The following is a 21,852-nucleotide window of genomic DNA, read 5'->3' on the forward strand; positions in this document are numbered from 1 at the left end:
AAGTTCTCCAAGTCCCCATCCGGTTCAGGAGCCCAGCTGGCTTCACCCAGTGGATCCTTCACCGGGGCTGCAAGGGGAGCTGCCTGCCAGTCCCAAGCCACGCCTGCACTCCTCAGCCGTTGGGCTGCGATGGGACCAGGCGTCACAGAGCAGGGTAACGGCGCCGGTAAGGGAGGCTCAGGCAGCGCGGGAGCCCACCGCAGAAGGGGAGCTCAGACATGGCGGGCTGCAGGTCCCCAGCCCTGCCCTGCGGGGAAGCAGCTAAGGCCCCGCGATAATTTGGGTGCCTGGCAGGCCGGCCGGCACTGCTGGAGGACCCGGCGCAACCTCTGCAGCTGCTGGCCCTGGTGCTAAGCCTCTCACTGCCCTGGGCCGGGGGTGCCTGCCGGCCGCTCCGTGTGCCGGGCCGGCCGAGCCCGCGCCGGCACCCGCGCCCGCCGCAACTCGCACTGGCCCGCGAGCACAGCCCCGGTTCCCGCCCACTCCTCTCCCTCCACACCTCCCGGCAAACAAAGGGAGGAGGCTCCGGCCTCAGCCAGCCCAGAGAGGGGCTCCCACGGTGCCGTGGCGGGCTGAAGGGCTCCTCAAGCGTCGCCAGAGTGGACGCGGAGAGCGGAGGTCGAGGAGGAGCTGACAGTGAGGGCTGCTAGCACATTGTCACCTCTCATAAAGGTGCTTAAAAGCTCCAGATTCTGTATTGCCTTCAGGGAAACCAAACATGTTACTTTTCAGAAAACTATCATGGCAGCTGAATTTGTGCAAATGTGCTTGGGAGCACTTTATCACCCAAATACTGCTATTGGGGAACTGGTGGGCTAAAATGGCTGCAATAATTTCTAGACTCCAATTTTCCCATTGGTAATTTGCAGGATGATGAGTCATAATTTCACAGTAATCCTGCACATCCCCGGGGAAAGAGAGGACGTGGCGGCTGCAGTTCCTACTCAGCTCTCTTCCTGGAGATGATCGGCCACTCCAGTCCCTCCCTGGTCACCACCAGCAGGAACAACTCTGCACAGCGCTAGGGTCAGCTCCCGGCAGGGCGGACACGGTGGGCTCTGAGGCGGTGCCCAGTGGCTGAGAGGGAGCTTCGCGCCCAGCTGCTGCCGCTGGGCTCATGGTTCTGTCCTGAGAGAAGGAAGAGGCATCTCCAATTCCAACCTGTGGCAGCAGGAACAGCAACCGCAGTGAGTGCAAAACCTGAGCTCCTTATTGGAAGGCAGAGAGTGGGGGGTCCTCAGAAAGGGACTGCACTGGACGGAAGCCGGCATGAAACATCAACGTCACCGCGCAGCGCCGGATTTTATTTATTTATTTATTTATTTATTTATTTATTTATTTATTTAATTTATTTTTTTGAAACGGAGTGTCTCTCTGTTGCCAGCCTGGAGTGTAGTGGCGCGATCTTGGCTCACTGCAACCTCCACCTCCCGGGTTCAAGCGATTCTCCTGCCTCAGTCTCCTGACTAGCTGGAACTACAGGCTTGTGCCACCACGCCCAGCTAATTGTTGTATTTTTAGTAGAAAAGAGGTTTCATCATGTTGACCAAGATGGTCTGATCTCTTGACCTACTGATCAGCCTACCTCAGCCTCCCAAAATGCGGATTTTTTTTTTCTATTGTTAAATCGTATTCCATTATGTGTATACACCATATTCGCTTTATCCATTTATTCCTGATGGGCACTAAGATTGATTGCATATCTTGGCTATTGTTAATAGAGGTATAATAAACATGAGAGTGCAGCTATCTCTTCAATATACTAATTTTATTTCCTTTTGATATATAGTCCATAATGGAATTGCTGGATTATATGGTAGTTCCATTTTTAGGTTTTTGTTTTGTTTTTGTTTTGAGAAACCTGCATAATTTTCCATGCAGGTTTCTTATAAATAAATAAATCTAAAAATGTAGTAAATTTACAATCACACGAACAGTGTATAAATGTTCCCTTTTCTCCACATCTCATACAAACCTTGTTATCTTTTGTCTTCTTGATAATAGCCATTCTAAATGTGGTGAGGTACTATTTCATGTGGTTTTGGATTGCATTTTCCAGATGATTAGTGATGTTGAGCATTTCTTTGTGTCTTCTTTGGAAAAATGTCTATTCAAGTTTTTGCTCACTCTTTAATTGGGTTTTTTATTTTTATTGCTGTTGAGTCTGATACATATCTTGGATATTAACTCCCTGCCAGATGCACATATTTTCTTTTTTTTTTTATAGGTTGTCTTTTCAGTCTGTTAATAGATTTCTATGCTGTCCAGAACCTTTTATTTTAAATATTTTATTGATATTAATGTTTCTGTTTTCTGACTTGATACAGAGGTGTTTTCCCTCAGCTTCACAGGTTAGCTGTCTTCTATCTCACTACTTCTAAGAGTTTTTCTTCGTTTTGATTTTATGCAATTCAATCATTATTCTTTTTTAAGATTTAGTTTATGTATAATTGACACATAATAATTGTACATATTTATGGGGTACAGTGTGATGTTTCTATGCATGTTTACACTGTACAATGACCCAATCAGGGTAATTTGCATATCTAGCAGTGTAAAAATTTATAATTTATTTGTGCTATTAAAGTTCAAAAATCTCTCTTCTAGCTGTGTTACAATAAACGGTACATTATATTAGCTATAGTCACCCTAGTGGGTAATAGGACACCAAAATTTATTCTCCCTGTCTGTAACTTTGACAAACCTCTCGCCATTCCTTCATTCCATCACTCTCCTAGCCTCTAGTAACCACCATTCAACTCTCTACTTCTATAAGATCCACTTTTTTAGATTTCACATATGAGTGACATCATGTGGTCTTTTTCTTTCTGTGACTGGCTTATTTCACTTAGCATGATGTCCTCTAGGTTCATCCATATTCACATAAATGATAGAAGTTCATTCTGTTGTATGAGTGAACATAATTCCTGTGTGTGTGCATGTGCGTGTGTGTGTATAACATTTTCTTCATTCTTCTGTAAATAGGCACTTATACACTATTGGTGAGAATTTAAATTGGTACAACCATTAGGAAAAACAGCATGGAGGTTTTTCAAGAAATTATAAATAAAACTACCATATATATGACTCAGCAGTCTCACCACTGGGTATATATCAAAAGGAAATAAAATCAGTATGTCAAAAAGATAATTGCACTCCCATGTTTATTGAAGCAGTATTCACAATAACCAAAATCATCATTTCTTTTAAGTATTTCTTAATTTATCTTTTCTGACACATTACACTCTAAACTTTTATAGGATTCATACCTGGTTTCCAATTCCTGAAAATTATGAGTCACTGATTTTTTTGTTGAATATTGCTTTCCTGTTTATATAGTCTAGTAAAACAATTAAGTGTTTTTCATTTCTTCTCATCTAATTTTCATATATATTTGTATTTTGTATTAATTTGCTTTCTAAAATGTATATTACTATATTAATTGTGCTCAGCATTCCAGTTTACTAGTCCTCTCATCAGCTCAGTCTATTTCAATGTGTAATTTGTATGCTGTACATTACATTGTTTTACCAAATTTTCAACAGTTTGTTTTCCTTTTGCCTCTTTTCCAAATATGACTTGACAAGCTCATAGTTTTTTCCACATTATTTTGGTTTCTTGTTTTTTCATTATATTGGCAAACATGTAATTATAAACCTCATAACTGAGTTTTATGTGCCAGATAATTTATCTAATGCTTCACTCTAGTAGCTCATCACCTGTGTGCAACATAATTTATAGTTTAGCTCTCAAATATAGAAGACATCACACTCCGGATGCCTGCAGGCAGTTTCTCTTTGTTTATTCTATTTGCCTTGTCAGAAGCTGAACAACCCATATGGATCTGACCTCCTTGTGATCAGATGCATCTGAATGAAGCACTGGCCACTTAGGTCTATACTTCTCTGGATTATAACCTTTATTTACTTCTGGTCCTGAGAAATTTTCATAATTTTCTTTCAACTACATTAGGTATTGTGTGAATTCTTGTAACTTCTTGGTGATTTTAATTACCTGAATTAAGTTTTTAAAGCATGTTATTTTCCTGGAAAGCAGAAATATCAACAGTTGCACACATGAGTAAAATATTTTACCTAGATTTTCTATGGCATAGATCACTACCTCGTGAGAAATTCCAAGTTTCTTCACTAGAAATACCGCTCTCTTCAATAGACCATGTTGTAATAATTTGTAGAATATGATTACTTTTTTACCATTAGAAAATTAATTATTTTCTAGCACAAATTTCTGAAATACTTTACTGCAGTGAATAGTACTTGGTCAGAATTATTGTTTATTATTGTTTACTTTTAACTTACAGGTAATATGGCTAAAAGTATTTACCTGAATTTAGATCTTTTGGCTTCAGTTGCTATTTTACCTCATTAGCACTTCCCTAACTCCATAAAAAGTATCATTTGAATTTTTAAATTTAGAATTTATTGAAAAGAGTATTTTTAATGTTACAATGTTTTTATTGCAGTTGAAGATATTTTCATTGAATATCTTAAATATGAGGCCCTGGCTAAGTATTCCTTATGTACCAGAAATCAGATTTCTCTGGCACAACTCCATTGCCTGCAATAATATTTATGAAAACTACAAATGCCAGCACACTATTTCAACACTGTACTCAGTTGTTCATATCTAAATATCTAATTAGCTATGAAACAAACCAAATATAAACGCTGAAGATATAGTGCAAATAAACGGATTCCTCAAAAAAGAAAACAATACATGACTAATTTTCTATAATGTATCACCTGTTCATTGGTTCTTCAATAATATTTAGGCTATTTCAAGTATAAGAGGGTGTTTTATCTAGTTTCTAAAGGGCATAAACAATGATACCTATAGTCAGATTTATTTTTATCAACTTTTGATGTTTCTTTTGCTGTGTACCTTACTGTGAATATATGGAGACACAGACAAATGTACATTTAAGTCATTAGTGGTTATAAGTTTTGCTTATGTGGCTTTTTGCTTATACGGATGTCATAAATGACAAGATAAAATAAGGAAGCTAGATAAACTCATCTTAGCCCTGTAAACTTTAGTCCACTTACTGCATAACTTGAGTCAATATTTATTAGTTTAAAAAACGTTTTTTAAAATTTGCAAACCAAACTTTATTAAACGTTTCTGAATCAAGAAGGGGTAAACTGTGACACAGTTCCTCTGTGTCACAGACTCTTTTGGGGAGATGAGTAGTGCAAAAAATATAATAAAATAAGAGTTTCCAAACTCTATTTTTTTGAAATGCTTGAGTTTTCTTCTACGATTAACCTTCACGCTACAGTCCCTTTTACCCAGGGTCCTGGTACCTAGGTCATCTTTTTAAGGTTTAGTTTCTGGGAAATTTTCAGCAAACCTCTCTCATGCTTTGTCTCAGTTTGTTTTTGTTTCAGAGAAGCTGAATGTCTTCAACTGAGGATGGATTGCCTGTCCCCAAGCCTCCGTGTGTACACTGAAGCTGAGGCTGAATAGGAGATTTCACTACCCACCATCCTTCCCCAGGCTATCTCCTTTTTTCCAACCCATCTTCTGCAACATCTCCTGATATTGGTGGCTGTCAGTAATTTCAGAATGAACAGATGCAGGCGCCCCATCTCTCTAGAATGTTCCTTCATTTCCAATCTGCTCACTATGTTTTCCAGCTCTATCTTTATATTTTAGATTCTTTGATGTCTATTCATGTTCATAATCTATATTCTGTAAACCCTATTTTAGTCATATTTTCTTTAATTATTTACTTATTTCCAACTTATTTTCCTCTTTACTTAGTGGTAGACCAACAAAAGATTCATCTTTCTTATCAAGGCAAAGGTGAGTTCTAACCTGCCATGGTTCACAGCCATCGCAGCTATCACTGCCTGGGTGAATGTGAAAGGGTAACACAGTCCTTCCAATTTTAAATTTATGTCTATGCTCAAGTACATAAGGGTCTCATTTAGTTTTCAGCTGAACAATTCATTTTCCATGAACAATTGTTCAATTTTGACTGCTTTGATCTAGAAGGACATAACTTTGTAAATCACAGTCAAAATAAATTTCTGCATGAAACCTACTGACACCAACTCCGGGGATTCAAAGAGTATGTCCTAGACCATTTTCTCTTCCAATTGTAGTGGATTTCACAGCAGTAATGATAACCAGTGACCCTGTCTGCAGCATAGGCAATCTAATGACAATTATTCTAATATATGGGGGGCATTTTTTCCTCATTTTCCTTCTGTGTATCTTCTGCAGTTACATTGCCTTCACAGGCAATGTGAGGAGGGGCTGCGCTGGGGCCCTATAGACACCTGTGGAGCCAGAGGCCACAGGAGTGCTGGCAGCGAAAGGCAGCCTCACCCCTGCTGGTTGCTGTGATGCCCTGATATTCATTGCCTGGAGCCAAACGGGGCTGTGGGCAATGAGGAAGGGGACTGCTGATGGCCCTCCCTGACCTGCATGGCCTGGGATGTGGAAAACCCCTGGGAAATATATATACATTTGCATATATATACATATACATACATATATACACACATATATACACATATATACATATACATATATACACACACACATATATATATATTTTTTTGAGACAGACTCTCACTCTGTTGCCCAGGCTGGAGTGCAGTGACGTGATCTCAGTTCACTGCAACCTCCGCCTCCCGGGTTCAAGTGATTCTCCTGCCTTAGCCTCTTAAGTACCTGGGATTACAGGGGCATGCCACTAGGCCCGGCTAATTTTTGTATTTTTAGTAGAGACAGGGTTTGACCATGTTGGCCTGGCTGGACTTGCAACTCCTGACCTCAAGTGATCTACACACCGTGGCCCCCCAAAGTGGTGGGATTACAGGTGTGAGCTACTGCACCTGCCCACTCCTGGGAACTAGTATATCTTCCCCAGTACAGGAACAGTGGGAGGAGCATCATAGTCAAGGGGCCAGAAGTGCTCCGGTTGTTCCCCGGTTGAGCCAGAAACAGTGGCCAAGAGAGTTTTAAATAAAGTTTACGTGTGACTAGATATGACCTGCTGATTACTATTAATTTTTTTCCACATTTATTGAGCTATGACTTACACATTGAAAAGTGTATTTATTTAGGGTGTACAATAGAGAGCTTTTGAGATGTGTATACATCTTTAAATTATCTCAATGAAGCTGGTTAACATATCTAGCACCTCACATAGTTACTTTATGCATTTCAGTGTGTGTGATGAAACTACCTGAGGTCTACTTTAGTATCAAATTTCAACTACACGTTATTATTAACTATAGTTGCCATTTTGCACAGTAGGTCCCCAGCAGTTTTTCATTATATAACTGAAGGTATGCACCCTTCAATGGATATCTCTCCTCCTTTTCCCATTTCCTAGCCCATGCTAACTACCCCTCTTCTTCCCGTTTCTTTCTTTTATTTTTAAATCTACATATAAATGAGATCATGCAATATTTGTCTTTCTGCATTTTGCTTATCTCACTCAGCACCATGTCTTCAAGGCTCATCAATATTTTTGTAACTAAAACAATTTCATTCCTTATTGAAGCTGAAATTATCTCTCTCTTACAGTTTATCCATTTATTTGTATCAGAGGAATGCAGATGCCCTCAGCTACACTTATGTCTGTTGGCCATATACTCTGAATTGGGAATAATGGTTCTTTTAGTTTAAAAATTTTAAGGCAACTCCATACTGTTTTTTTGTTCATTTTTGTTTTTGTTTTATGAAAGCTGCACCAATGGACATGCTTAGCAACTGTATGCAAATATTCTATTTCCTGTGCACCCTAACACTTTGTTCTTTTGACACTTTGATAATAGCTATCCTAACACTATGATAAGGTAATTTCTCATTTTGATTTTGATTTTAATTACACTGATAATTAGCAATGTTGAGAAAATTTTCATACACCTGCTGGCCATTTGTATGTCTTTGGAAAAATTGACTTTTTGCCCAATTAATCAGGGAATTGGTTTTTGTTTTGTTCTCCTGTGGGTGTTTTTCTTTATTATATTGATTAGTATTATATATATTTTGAATAGTAACATATTATCCTACATATGGTTTACATATATTTTCTCCCATCCCATATATTGTCTTTATATTTTGTTGATTCTTTCTTTTTATCATGCAGAAACTTCTTTCTTTGATATAGCTCCATTTTTAAATTTTTGCTTTTGTTGCCTGTGTTCTTTGTGTAGAATCCAAAACATCATTGCCACAACCAGGGTAAAGGAGCTTTTTCCCCATTTTTTAAAGAGGATTCATAATTTCAGTTATTATGTTTAAGCCTTAAATTGTAAACTCATTTCTGTGATGATATAAGAATGTTTCACTTTTTGTGTGTCCATATCTAGTTTTTTCTAAATCATTTCTTGATGTCTCTATCTTTTCCTAATTCTGTAGATCCAGTTGATTATATATGTGTGAATTTATTTCTGGTCCCCTATTCTGTTTCATTGGTTCTTATGTAGGTTCTATACTATTTTAATGACTATAGCTTTGTAATATAGTTTGAAATCAGGAAGTTTGGGGCATTCAGCCTGTTTGTTTTTCACAGTATTTGCCTATTTGGGGTCTTTCATGGCTCTATACTAATTTTAGAATTGTTTGTTCTACACTTATTTTAAATGCATTAAAAGTTTGATAGAAATTTCTTTAACTTGTTGATGACTTTGTCCAGTATAGATATTTTAATAATACTAATTTTTAGAATCCATCAATGCAGGATGTATTTCCCATTTTGTATTCTTCTATTTCTTTCATCAACATTTTATGGTGTTCAGTATGCAGAATTTTTTTTTTTTTTTTTTTTTTTTGAGAGAGAGTCTTCGTCTGTCACCCAGGCTGGAGTGCAATGGTCCAATCTCGGCTCACTGCAATGTCTGCCTCCTGAGTTCAAGCGATTCTCCTGCCTCAGCCTCCTGAGTAGCTGAGATTACAGAAGACCACCACCACAGACTAATTTTTTTTATTTTTAGTAAAGACGCGGTTCCCCATGTTGGTTAGGCTGGTCTCAAACTCCTGACCTTGTGACCCGCCTGCCTCCGCGTCCCAAAGTGCTGGGATTACAGAGGCAAGCCACCGCACCCAGCCCAGTGTGCAGACCTTTAATTTTCTTGGTTAAGCTCATTCTATTTAATTATGTATTTCATTATATTTGATAATATTGCAAATGGAATTGTTTTCTTTATTGCTTTTTCAGATATTTTGTTGTTACTGTATAAAAATGCAACTGATTTTCATGTTAATATTGTATCCTGCAACTTTAGTGAACTGGTTTGTTGGCTATAATAGGGTTTCATTGTTGTTGCTGTTAAAATGGTGGGTATTCTTAACCCTGGTTACCCTTTAAATTGATAGTTGTTATTATTAATTAATAATTCTTTAAAATATAACCAGATGGTTTTCCGCTTTCATGAATTCAGTGGAATTCAAATATTCCCATTTAAAATAATTTTGTCGGCTTTGCCTGGGCCCCGGGATGGTGGGGGCACCCTATAGGAGCCGGGAGATTCAGGATGGAGAGGGAGAAGCAGTCAGGGAAGAGGCTTAGCGCGAGAACCGAAGAGGGGCTCCAGGGACAGTAGGGAGGAGTGGGTGTCGTGTGGGAGACCCAGTGGGGAGACAGAATGGGCCAGAAAAGGGTTGAAGGGTGGGAGTGGGCAACAGGACTGCTTCCCGGCCCAGGCAGGGAACTTTGCTAAAACTACAGGCCCCAGGGAACAGTGTGGGCAGAGTGGGAGGGAGTGGAGAGAACCAGGCGGACACCAAAGTCAGTTTGGAGAAAGAGACGTTTCCCGTTCTTTGATCTCTGCCCAGAGTTCTGTGGGCACAGCCATCCAGGGGAAGAGCAGGGGAAGAGGCAGCTCCCAGAGGGCTCAGAGAGCTGAGGGGTGCACACGCCCTTCGCAGGGCCGGGGTGACAGACCGCGGAAACAAGCCACTGCTGCGGATCCTGCTGGCCCCAAGGGTGGGCGCGGGGGGCGCGGGCGGGTCCGAGCTCCCGGGGCCCAGCTCTGGGGCCTACAGGTCGCCTTGGAGGAATGCACCCGCCTCGACAGTGGGTCTTCCGGGAGAGTGGTGTGGACGGCGCCGTGGATACGTCCTTCCCTGCTGGAACGTTTGTGAAATTGGAATTTAAGCTCAGACAGACAAGCGGCCGGAGGAAGGACTGGAAGAAACACCAGTGAGAAGTCCATCCCAAGGGAAGGAAGCGGTAATGCCTGGCCTGCGTCAAACTGGGCTCTGAGGAGAAGGTTCCGGGCCGGATGGTCCACTGCCCTATAGAGACACAGGCTCGGCGGGACCCTGAGGAGCACCAGAAAACCCAGTGCGGCAGGGCGGAGTGGGCGGTGAGGACCCCGGAGCTACTGCTTCCCTGCACAGTTCTCCTCCAAGGCCCGGTCCCCAACTAACGCCAGCACTGAATTGCATGGCGCCTGCTGGACCACTGCCAGGGGTGACCAGTGAAAGACCCCACCTCCCCAGGAGAGGATCCCACTGTATCCCCAACTAATAAAGCTGCTCCCCACTTATAATAAATAAATAAATAAATAAATAAATATAAAATAATTTTTTTGGTCTTTGAAAATAATGTGTATTTTCTATTTACTGGTCAACATGCTGCCCATTTATCTATATGCCTAATTTGCCAAACATTTAATGAAGTTATTTAACATTATGATCCTTTATTATGTACAAAGCAATACATTTTATAATGGTTTTATTATCATCTAATATGATTGAAACAATGTCAATTTGTCATTGCCAATGAACCTTCCTGTTATTTATTTTACACTGTTAGATATTCTGTCTACGAATGTCTAATGGCTTAGAATCTTGCCTTGCATATTGTTTGTGCTAAGAACTAACTACCCTAATTCATCAAATTCTCTTTTTATACCATTCTTATATTACAATATTATTGGCCGGGTGTGATGGCTCATGCCTGTAATCCTAGCATTTTGGGAGGCTGAGGCAGGCAGATCACCTGAGGTCAGGAGTTTGAGACCAGCCTGGCCAACATAGTGAAACCCTGTCTCTACTATAAATACAAAAATTAGCTGGGCATGGTAGTGGGCGCTTGTAATCCCAGCTATTCAGGAGGCTGAGGCAGGAGAATCACTTGAACCCGCGAGGCAGAGGTTACAGTAAGCCAAAATCATGCCACTGCACTCCAGCCTGGGTGACAGAGTGAGATTCTGGCCCAGAGAGAGAGAGAGAGAGAGAGAGAGAGAAAATTTTTATAATATATATTATAAAAATTATTATATATAATATATAATATATTATAAAATATTATATATAATATATATTATAAAAATTATTATATATTATTATAATATATAATATATTATAAAAATATATAATAAAATTATTATATAATATATTATAAAAATTATATATAATATATATTATAAAATTATATATAATATATATTTATAATATATAGTATTATATATAATATATATTTATAATATATAACATATATTATATAATATGTAATATTTTTAATAAAAATAAAATTATATGTTATATTATAATACATAATATACATTATATAATATAATACATAATATACATTATATATATATTATAATATATACATTATAATATATAACATAATATAATTAAATTATGTGTCTATTATATATGTATATAATATATAGTATATAACTATTAATTTTAATGCTCAATTATTTGTTTATTTAATGTTTTTATTGACCCATACTTTAAGTTCTATAATTTTTGTGTGTAGGTGCAGGTTTGTTACATATGTATGCATTGCCATGTTGGTGTGCTGCACCCATCCAGCTCGTCATTTACATCAGGTATAACTCCCAATGCAGTCCACTCCCCTCCCATGATAGGCCCGGTGTGTGATGTTCCCCTTCCCGAGGTCCAAGTGATCTCATTGTTCAGTTCCCACCTATGAGTGAGAACATGGGTGTTTGGTTTTCTGTTCTTGCAATAGTTTGCTGAAATGATGGTTCCAGCGCATCCATGTCCTACAAAGGACACAAATCATCCTTTTATGGCTGCATAGTATTCCATGAATTGTATATGTACCCATTTTCTGTAATCCAGTCTGTCCTTGATGGACATTTAAGGTTTGATTCAAGTCTTTGCTTTAATTGTGAAAGTGCCTCAATGAACATCGTGTGCATGTGTCTTTATAGCAGCATGATTTATAATCCTTTGGGTATATACAGTAATGGGATGGCTGAGTCATATGGTGCTTCCTAGTTCTAGATCCTTGAGGAATGTCATACTGTTTTCCAGAATGGTTGAACTAGTTTAATCCCACCAACAGTGTAAAGTATTCCCTATTTCTCCACATCCTCTCCAGCATATTGTTTCCTGACTTTTTAATGATTTGTTGTATTCTAACTTTGGTGTGAGATGACTCTCATTGTGGGTTTTGATTTGCATTTCTCTGATGGCCGGTGATGATGAGCATTTTCATGTATCTGTTGGCTGTATGAATGTCTTCTTTTTTAATGTCTGTTCATATCCTTTGCCCACTTTTTGATGGAGTTGTTTGTTTTTTTCTTGTAAATCTTTGTAGGTTCTGGATATTAACCCTTTGTCAGATGAGTAGATTGCAAAAATTTTCTCCCATTCTGTAGGTTGCCTGTTGACTCTGATGGTAGTTATTTTTGCTGTGCAGAAGCTCTTTAGTTTAATTAGATCCCATTTGTCAATTTTGGCTTTTGCTGCGTTGCTTTTTGGTGTTTTAGACATGAAGTCTTGCCCATACCTATTCTAGATAGGTACTACCTAGGTTTTCCTCTAGGGTTTTTATGGTATTAGGTCTAACGTTTAAGTCTCTAATCCATATTATATAACATATAAATTTTATTTATTTTTATTAAAATTATTTTTGTGCCTAAGTATTTATGAAAATTATAAGATATGCTCATTCTTTCCTCTTGATAAAATTTAGTTTTTTTTCTCTTTATAAATATGACAGTACAAATGAAGTTTCATGACAGGGACATATTGCATAGTGATGAAGTATGGGCTTTCAGTGTAACAATCATCTGAACGGTGCTCATTGTCCCAGTTAGGTGTTTTCTCATTTCTAACTTCTCTACCAACCTCCCCTCTTTCTGAGTGTCCAGTGTCTATTTTTCCACTCTCTATATTCAAGTGTATGCATTGTTGGGCTTCCATGTATAGGTGAGAAAATGTAGTATTTGATTTTCTGTTTCTGAGTTATTTCAATTACAATAATGACCTCCAGTTCCATTCACAGTGCTGCAAAAGACATAATCTAATCTTTATGTCTGAGTAGTTTTCCATGGTATAAATGTATAGCAAATTTTGTTTATTCAGTCATTGATTGATAAATTTAAATTGACTCCGTATCTTTGCTATTGTGAATAATCCTACAATAAACGTATGAGTGTGGGTATCTTCTTTACGTAGTGAATTATTTTCCTTTGGGTAAATATGCAGTAGTGAGAATGCTGGATCAAATGGAAGTTCTATTTTTAGTTTTTTTGAGAAATCTCCATACTGTTTTCCATAGAGGTTGTAGAAAATTACATTCCCACAAACAATGTATAAATATTCTCTTTTCTCTGTATCCTTACCAATATCTATCATTTTTCTGCTTTTTAATAATTAGCCATTATGAATGGTGTAAAATGGTATTTCATTGTGGTTTTTAATTGGCATTTCTCTGATCATTGGCAATGTTGACCATTTTTTACACACTTATTGGCCATCATTGTCTTCTTTTTGAAAAATATCTGCTCCTGTTATGTGCTTTTTAATGAAGTCTCTTGTTTTATTTTTGTTGACATGTTTGATTTCCTTATGTATTCTAGACATGCATAGTTCACAAACATTTTTTGTATTACATAGGTTGTCTGCTCACCTGTTAAATAAAAGCTTCTTTTCAGGAGCTTTTCAGTTTAATTAAGTTCCATTTGTCTATTTTTGTTATTGTTGCATCTACTTTTGAGATCTTAGTCATGAATTATTGGTCCAGGCCAATGTCCAGAATAGTTTATCATAGGGTTTCTTCTATAATTTTTATCTTTTCAGGTCTTACATTCGAGTACTTTAATCCATATTGAGTTGATTTTTATATATGGTGAGAGTTAGGGGTTCCATTTCATACTTCTGCATATGGTAAGATAATTTTTCCAGCACAATATGTTGAATAAAATGTCATTTTTCTATGTATATTTTTGTTGACTTTGTAAAAGATCAGTTGTGTGTAGGTTTGTGGCTTTATTTCTAGGTTCTCTATTCTGTTCCATTGACCTATGCATTTATTCACATCATTACCATGCTGTTTTGGTTATTAAAGCCTTCTAGAATAATTTTAAGTTAGGTAACGTAATATGTCCGACTTTGTTGCCTTTGTTTAAACTTGCTTTGGCTATTCAGGCTTTTCTATGGTTCCATATAAATATAATTTTGTTCTAATTCTATAAAAGCTAACATTGGAATTTTGGTGGGAATTCCATTTAATATGTAGACTGTTTGGGGGCAGTATGGTCATTATTAATGATAATAATTCTTCTAATCCATGGGCATGCGATGTTTTTCTCGTTTGTTTGTGTTATTCACAATCTATTTCATCACAGTTTTGTAGTTTTCCTTGTAGAGATCTTTCACCTACTTGAGTAATTATATTTCTAGGTGTTTTACTTTTTTTGTAGCTATTGTAAAAAAAAAAAAAAAAACTGACCTTTTAATTTGGTTCTCAGCTTGATCAATATTAGTGTATGAAAATGCTACTATTTTTTCTACATTGATTTTTGTATCCTGAAACATTATTAAATTTATTTATCAAATCTAAAAGTTTTTGGTGGTCTTTAGATTTTTCTAGATATAATATTATGTAATCAACAAAGAGGGACAATTTGACTTCCTAATTAAAACCATATGTATGTTCCTACCAAGATCAACAGACAGAACCTGTGGGGAGAGCACAGGTGATGGTGTTTCTTTAAAGTGGTCGCGTGATTATGGTTGGAAGCCTAGGCTGAGAGCCACTTAGCAAAGCATTGCCTCTCAAGTTTCAGTGTATATATAAATCATTTCTGATTCCAGGCCTCTCTCTTAGTGTTATTTGCAAGTTAGTAAGGGGTCCATGAATCGGCTTCTGAAAGTCTCCTCTTAATGCGGATGATTCTCCCACTACATCCACTGTAGTAGCACTCAGCTAGAGAAAGTAGGAAAAGCACACAGAGTTCCTGACACCCAACACTCTTACCACAACACAAATATGTTTGGCCCAAAGTGGAAACCACCAATCACTGTATACAAACATGTTATTCTCTGCTGGCTCTTTAAAGTTTACACAGCCTAGAGAAGGCATCAATGTTTGAGTAAACCTGCATTTGAAAAACATATACACATGAGTTAATACAATGTCTATTGAGTGTGTACTATGTATTCTGAAGTCTGTTACACAGCACTGTGCTGGAAACATCACATGATGTGAGTTAATCGTCATAGCACCCTGGTAGTTGGGTGCTAAGTGTTCTGTAATTCCTAGGCTTTAAACGAAGGCCCCAGCATTTCTATTTTTTCTTTCATTTTAAAAATTATTTACCTTAAAAAGAAAATGTGTAGAATAAAATCTATATAGACAGATGAAAGGGATACAGAAAGGGTGAACTGTTCAGAGGGAGTTTTAGTATTTATATTGACTTTCTTGGGCCTTGTAGAGCAACTACTGGATCTGCAGAAAAACAGTTTGCTGAGGGGATGTCTCTACGAGCACTGGCTTCAATGAAAAAGAAATTGTGACCCACAAATAGATAATTATTTGCTGACATTTATCTGTTTTTTATTTTCAGGAAATTGTGGGCACCAGCTAAGGAGAGGCAGCAGGAGCCACCACTCAAATTTCTGATCTCCTTTAATTAGTTCTGTGAGAGGAGATTCTAGGGTGTGGCCAGACCTGGATGAGGCCTTAGAAGAGGATGGATCTAGGCAGGGCTGGGACAGAAAGTGGGCCCCATGCGTCTGATGTCTATGATGGTGGAGTGTTTCCAGTTCTGTCTTTCCTAAGCCTGCCTAATAGAAATTGACTCCTAGAGTTTGTGTAATTGTAATCTATTTTAGCCGTTTCCCTGTCAATTTTTATAACACACAATAACAAGGAATTTAACCGAAACTCTTAGTATTTTTTAAGGAAATTGTATGAGAAGCTAAAAGATTTATTTTTACTAATACAAAAGAAAGAGGAATAATCACAACAATAGCAATAATTCTTCTGTCCATGAATAACCCTTCAGATGGTGACATCAAAACTCATAACAACAGCATAAGGGAAGTAGAACAAATGCAGCCAAAGTCCCCTGTACACCTCTCTTCTCTCTTCTGACCACAGAATGTTGAATTCAATCATTTATCCATTTGCTCTGGAATGAAAGTATCTGTAGAAACCATAAATATTTCACCTGTTTTTTTTTTTCTTTTTTTGAGACAGTGTCTCACTCTGTTGCCCAGGCTGGAGTGCAGTGGTATGATCTCAGCTAACTGCAACATCCGCCTCCAGAGTTTAAGTGATTCTCCTGCCTCAGCCTCCCGAGCAGCTGGGACTACTGGCGAGTGCCACCACACCCGGTTAATTTTTTTGTGTTTTCAGTAGAGACAGTGTTTCATCAAGTTAGACAGGATGACCTCGATCTCCTGACCTTGTGATCTGCCCGCCTTGGCTTCCTAAGGTGCTGGGATTACAGGCGTGAGCCATGGCACCCAGCCTCATCTGTTTTTCTAATGGTCACATGATATAGTTTAGATGTCCTCTCCAAATTTCATATTGAATTTTAATCCCTAATGTTACGGGTGAGGCCTGATGGGAGGTGGTTGAATCATAGAGATGGATTTCTCACGGCTCTGTGGTGTCCTTGTCATGGTGAGTACTCACGAGATCTGGTGGTTTAAAAGTGAGGCGTATCCCTCTCCCATCTTTCCTGTTCCCACCCCTACCATGTGAGATGTCTGCTCCTCTTTCATCTTTCACCATGATTGTAAGCTTCTTTATATGTTAGTGTTGTTACAAAATTTCACTCAATTTTCTTATAAAAATAGCTGACAAAATTTTATTATATGATAAATGATCAATATGATGTGACATCACAACATATTATGATATCATAATTGGTATGTATTATGGCATCAATATATTATGATGTCATAATTCATATTATATCACAATACATCATGACATAATTCATATGTATTGTATCATAATTCATATTATAACATCACAATATATCATGACATCATACTTAGTATGTGTTATAACATCACAATGTATTATGACATCATAATTCATATGTATTTATTACATCACAATATATTATGACATCATAATTTGTATGTATTATGATGAATTCGTATGACATAATTGGTATTTGTAATATGACGTAGTACAAATTATTATGTAATTTGTATGACATGTGTATTAGATGGCTCTGGATGTCTTGGGCTCTGGGGGCAGGCTAGGGGTAGGAGAAGACACCCATGCTGCAGATAGGAAGATTGGGGCACAGGGCCCTGGGGTTCCAGGAGCAGTGAGGAGGCCAGGATTGGCCTGTTGGGACTTTAATGTTGGTTCTAGGTGAGGTGGCTACTGCAGATGTGAGCACAGCAGTGCTCAGGAGCTCAGGTGGCTGCCAAGGGGCAGATGGACAAAGGGGTTAAGGCACCCAGAGACAAAAGCTACAGCCCAGCAGGAGGGCAGGGTGGCTGTGAGGGTTGTATAAAGGGTGCCAACAGCATTTTGGGGGGGATGAGCTGTAGGTGTGAGAGAGCAGGCAGTGGGACAATGCCCAGTCATTCTGGCCTGGAACAGTGTCAGGTGGACTCTGCCCAGCCATGGAGTGGTCTGTCAGGGAGGTGAGGCTTCTGGTTTCAAAGGGGTCCAGAGATGTGCTCAGGAAGATGAGGGTCCTCATGGGATGGACATGGAAGGGGTAGTTACAACTTGAGGACCACTGGTGGTGGGCTGAGTCCCTGGGACCTCTGGGGTGAGCAGGCAAGAAAGTGAGGAGGAGACAGCCAGGGAGCCAGAGACAGAGCGAAAAGAGGAAAGTAGACCCCAGGAGAGGGGCAGACCAGGAAGAGGATGAACATTTCTCCTCACCTGCCTCAACAGCCTCTGCCCCTGCCCACACACCTTAGTGCACTCCCCCTGAATCCCTGCTTGCCTCTGCCTATCTGGCCATCCCAGGCTGGTATGGCCTCAAGCTGTGGGGGTAACTGAAGGGCCACTTTCAGAAGTGAGCAGCACTGAGTCACTGTCGTCTCCCAGCCCTGGGAAATTCCTCTCCCACAGCCCACTGAGCTGTCTACATCACCAATGGGTCTGCCTTCCCCCACCTCTGGAGCCCTGGAGGGCAGCTCAGAGCTGTGAGAGGTGCCTCTTCCCAGTGTCTCTCTACATAGCTCCCGCCTGTGCCTCAGCATGCTCCTCTGAGAGGTGGGCCTGTTGCTGCATGTGAATGGCAAGGAGGTCACTGTGGGGAAGGGGCTGCCTCCTTCCTCTTTTCTGGGTCCCTGGTGCCTCTGTCCTGGGGATAAGGCAATCCAGCCTGCCCATGAGTCCAGGCAGGAAGGCAGCCCCACCCCAGCCCCAGAAAGAAGAAAAACTAGTTGAACTGTGAGGTGGGGGAATGGTGACAGCCCTGGACACTAGGACAAAAAAGAGCAGAGGCCTCCAGGAGGCTGTCCTCACTGGTGCCCTGGAGCTCTGCAGGGGGTGGCTTAGGGACTCAGAGTCTTGCCATTTAAGGCTTCTCTGCTGCTTCTGAGGCTCCCAGCTCTGCAAAGGGCTGGGTTTCTTCTCCTAGTAAACTGTTCCCAATGCCTGCCCTGGCTCATTCACTTAGCTGGGCTACCTGCTGGGCTCCCTTCCTGGTGGGCCCTCCCAGTGTGCCTCCCAGTGTGCTCCCTTGGAGACTCCATTATTCTTTGAGGTTTTCAGGCCAGGATGAAGCACCCCAACCTCTCAGCAGGAGCAGCCACTTGTGGGAAGCGAAGGGAATCGGAGGGGACACATGGCCCAGCTCTGAGCATGACTGGGTGGGGACATTATGTTGAAGCTCCTGGGAACCTCATTCAATCCAGGCAAATGTGCTTGAAAGGCCAACACTCTCCCTACACAGGAGGGAAAAGTGAGGCTGTGGGTGGGCAGGGGCGACCTTGAATTGGGGGTCTGGTCAGATGGGTCTCTGCTCTTCACCTCAGGTATGGCCTTCATGTGCGCTTCCACCAGCAGAGGCCCCTTACTGGACTTGGCCCCAGTAGATGGACAGGAAACCGCCAACCATGGTGGTCACCCAAACCAACTTTCACTGCCTTACTCCTGGAAACCCCACTCTTCCCATCTCCTGCTGAGGAACCACAAGAGTTCTAAAGAGAACATCACATCAGGATATGGAAGTGGGCCTGGAAGTTGGTAGGAATGTGGGCTGGATGTGAAAGCCACATAGGACCTGTCTTTGGCTCACCTGCCCTTCCACCTGGAGCTGTGGCACCAACAGTAGAGCCCGATCATGGAGTGTGGTGCCCTCAGACTGCTGTCATCCCACCTCTGTGATGGAGAACAAATGCAGCAGCCTTCAGCAGACATACACGCTGTATAGCTGGGTGAGGGCTGTGGCCCATGGGCAGAGGGCAGGAAAGGTGGGCAGTCTCTGAGCTCCCATCTGTTCTTTCAATGTGCTCTCCTGACCATCCCTTTCTACCTGCAGGGCTTCTGGCCAGCCAGATGCAGCAAAATGGAATTCCACTGCAAAGTGACGACTTAGTATGTGGAGGTGAACACCAGCAAAGTGAGTGTCAATGGCATGCCTTATGTCACCATGCTCAGGGGAGATGCTGCTGCTGGCCAGGAGCATGGGGATAGCAGGCATGGGGCTCCACTTTACTGAACTCTACCATCATTATAAAAGCTCTGGGCTTCTCTTTCTGGAAGATTTTTAATTAACTGAATTCCTTTACTTGTTGTATGTGTGTTCATATATTCTGTTCCTTCTTGGATTTACTTTTATAATTGGTGCCTATTAAGGTATTTATTTCTAGTTTGTAGTACTTCATGTGTTTAGTTTTTCTAGACAGTGGACATAGAAGATTCAAGAAATTAAATGTAGGAGAATGTTTACTGTAGGAGAATGAGGCTTTGGCATCATCAATGAATGACTTGAAGTTTCCTCTGTTGTCAAGAATGATATTACCATAACTGCCGTAGTTAATATTGATTGTGTAAGTGAAATAAGAAGGCAGGAGGAAAGGGACATCCATCACTCAATCACAAATCAGTCTACTCATTGAAGCCTTTGAGAATAATCCACAAAAATTTACAGGATAATTCCTTTCCTGGGATCACAATTAGAGAGAAACTGGCTAAACAGACAGGTATTCCAGAGTCCAAAATTTACATTTGGTTTCAGAACCAAAGACCTCAGCTCCCAGGCCACAGTAGAAGGGGGCTTGTGAATTCCCTGGCACCAGGTCCAAGACCAAGACCTCATCTGACTGTTTGGCTGGAACAAAACATGCACACTGCCCCAGGCAGGTCCCATCCTCTTCATGCCTCCTATTCTTTCACCAGCCACTTTTCATTTTTACCAGCTCTTCCTTCACCTCCCACATCCTGTGATTTTTTGGATCTATCGGCAGTCTGCATGAGCCAGGCACCAAGGATTATGATGCTCAGTCCACCCTGGCTGTGCAGATGGGAGAGTTCTTCTCAACTTCTTCTGGCACTCAGTAGTCATGTGTCAATGGTACCAACTCTAGGAGGGAGGCTCTCCAATACACAGAATTGTTTCTGGCCTCTGTTGAAAGAAAAATTTCAGGATGACAAGAAAAATGAAACACTGGCCTGAAAGTTCTGCCTTAAAGGGACAGCCTCAGCCTGGTCATCCTTAGCCACAATTTTAGAGTCTGGGTGTAGAGGACTACGTGCTCGCAAATGAGACATTCCCGATAAGTCCTGCTCTTGCAAATGAAGCAGGGCGTTCCTTCCCTGCAAACAGGGAGGACAAAGGAGCCAGCTGCTAACAGCAGACCCTGGGGGCTTGTTTATCTGTAAACATTTTGAAATTCCAGAAAGTCAGGGAAAGGTCAGAAAAACAACAATGTGTCTTGTGACTTGGCAACATTCCACAAATGACTGTATAAAATAAAGCAGAGTGCGCCATTCGAGGCGGCCACCATGTTTGTCTTGTCTTGTGTTGTCTTGTGTGTTCATTCCTTTGTTTAGGAAACACGTGGACCCCAACATCTGGCGCAGCGAGCAGGGTCCATGGCTCCACGAGAGCAAGGAACCGGAGGGGGAACACCCCAGGCAGATAAAATAAATGAAGGGGGACCCACGGGAAAATTATGGGGAATTCCACCTCTCTGGCCTCTGAATATTTGTGGTTACTCCAGGGACTGTTGATGTCTATAGGAGTAGAAGTTAGTTAAGGAACATAAGACTTTGAAGTGATTGTTTGCCCATGTTGAACAACATTGTTATTGGTTTCAAACCAAAGTGCAGTTAAATCGAAAGGAATGGTTACAAGTGGTTAAAGTCCTGGGTCGAGCTCATCAGCGAGGGCAAATGATGCCTCTGACTTTGTGGACTTTGTGTAGTTCCATTACTCAGGCATTACAGTTACTTGAAACTGACTCAGAGCATGGAGATACTGCCACAGGAGGTGAGGCATCTGAAGCTTTAGAGAGGAATGATCCTAGAGAGAAACATATTTATGCCCCGGTTGCTGAGGACAAGGAATTGGAAGAAGAGCTAATGCCTCCTTCATCTGAAGGAAATTCTGATTTGCAGCGTATTTTAGAGATGTTACAACAGTTGTTAAAATTGCAAGGTGC

At 40.4% G+C, this 21,852-nt stretch overlaps 1 pseudogene; it reads right to left on the reverse strand.

Moving 5' to 3' along the window:
* Positions 1-1,896: 1,896 nt before the first annotated feature.
* LOC101025044 lies at positions 1,897-19,889 on the reverse strand (annotated as a pseudogene).
* Positions 19,890-21,852: the final 1,963 nt, after the last annotated feature.

Source organism: Papio anubis, chromosome 18 (assembly GCF_008728515.1).
Source record: "Papio anubis isolate 15944 chromosome 18, Panubis1.0, whole genome shotgun sequence".
Lineage (NCBI taxonomy): Eukaryota > Metazoa > Chordata > Mammalia > Primates > Cercopithecidae > Papio > Papio anubis.